The sequence below is a fragment of the Neofelis nebulosa genome, chromosome 4, assembly GCF_028018385.1.
Source record: "Neofelis nebulosa isolate mNeoNeb1 chromosome 4, mNeoNeb1.pri, whole genome shotgun sequence".
Taxonomy (NCBI): domain Eukaryota; kingdom Metazoa; phylum Chordata; class Mammalia; order Carnivora; family Felidae; genus Neofelis; species Neofelis nebulosa.
Genome location: NC_080785.1, coordinates 134,887,468 through 134,889,126, shown reverse-complemented (window position 1 = coordinate 134,889,126; position 1,659 = coordinate 134,887,468). Strand labels below are relative to the sequence as shown.

The following is a 1,659-nucleotide window of genomic DNA, read 5'->3' as shown; positions in this document are numbered from 1 at the left end:
TACTGGCACAAAAATAGACACATATATCAATGGATCAGAATTAAAAAACCAGAAAAAAATACACAATTATATAGTCAGGAGTCTTCCACAAAGCAGGAAAGGATATCCAAGAGGAAAAGAACAGTCCCTTCAACAAATGGTGTTGGAAAAACTGGACAGAAATATGCAAAAGAATGAAACTGGACTACTTTCTTACACCCTACGCAAAAATAATCTCAAGATTATAATCTCAAGATTATAATCACGATGTGGATTAAAGGCCTAAACGTGAAACCTGAAACCATAAACATCTTGGAAGAGAGTACAGTCAGTAATGTTGCTGACATAGGCTGTAGCAACATTTTTCTTTTTTCCTTCTTTCTTTCTTCCTTCCTTCCTTCCTTTTTTTTTTTTTTTGGTTGTCAAATGATCCTTTATTAAAATATTTTCCTTTTGTCGTTCTTAACTAGGTGGACATTCCACTGCACCATTATTGATGTCATCTATGATGTCATGAGGGTGGCTGCCATCAACATTGTAGCCCATGGACTAGGCAGTCCCCAGAATCTCTATAATGGTTCCAGAGAGTTCCCTGCCTAAAGGTTGATCCTGCATCTGTTGGGCAATGTTGACAGTCTCATCAAAAATGATACTTCCACTGTGTTTAATGTTTTTCTGCTTCTTTCTGTCTCTTGGCAGCTCCTTGAGGGCTTTGATAATCAGGGCAGAGGCAGAAGGTACCACTTCAATCTGGGCCTGTCTGGTTATGAATGGTCGGGTTCACTGTAATTCCCAGACCTTTCCAGTCACCTGTTGCCTTGGCAATGTCATCACCAACATTTTTGGGAGACAGACCCAGTGGCCAATCTTCAGGGCCAGAGCAGACGTGGCACTGAGTTTGCCACCGGTGCACCTCAGGTATATGACTTTGATCTAGTTGGGGTCGAGCTTAGGAGGCGTGTGGGAGGTAGTTGGTGCCAGCGGTTGGTGTCAGATGAATCCAGATTTGGGATGATCAAAGACTGTTGCACCGTTGCCTCCTCAAAGCTGAAAGCCAAAAACCTTTTTCTAGATACATCTCATAAGGCAAGGAAAATAAAAGCAAAAATAAACATTTGGGACTACATCAAAATAAAAAGCTTCTGCATAGTGAAGGTATAATCAAGAAAATTAAAAGGCAACCACTGAATGGGAGAAGATATTTGTACCTAACATATCTGGTAAAGGATTAGTATCCAAAGTGTACAAAGAGCTGATAAAACTCAACTTGAAGAAAACAAATAATCCAATGGTAAAATGGGCAGAAGACATGAAGAGGCAGTTCTCCAAAAACACATCCAGATGGCCGATACACATGAAAAGATGCTCAACATCACTCATCATCAGGGAAATACAAATCAAAACTACAATGAGATATCATCTCACACCAGTCAAAATGGCTAAAATCAAAAACACAAGAGACAAAAAGTGTTGGAGAGGATGTGAATAGGAACTCTCTTACACTGTTGGTAGAAATACAAACTGGTGCAGCTATTATGGAAAACAGTATGGAGTTTCCTGAAAAAGTTAAAAATGGAACTACCCAATGGTGCAGCAGTCAACGCTACTGGGTATTTTCCCAAAATATACAAAACACTAGTTCAAAGGGATACATACACCCCAATGTTTATAGCAACATTA

At 39.5% G+C, this 1,659-nt stretch overlaps 1 pseudogene; it reads right to left on the bottom strand.

Annotated features, from left to right (window-relative positions):
• Positions 1–408: 408 nt before the first annotated feature.
• Positions 409–1,659, bottom strand: LOC131508461 (large ribosomal subunit protein uL11-like; annotated as a pseudogene).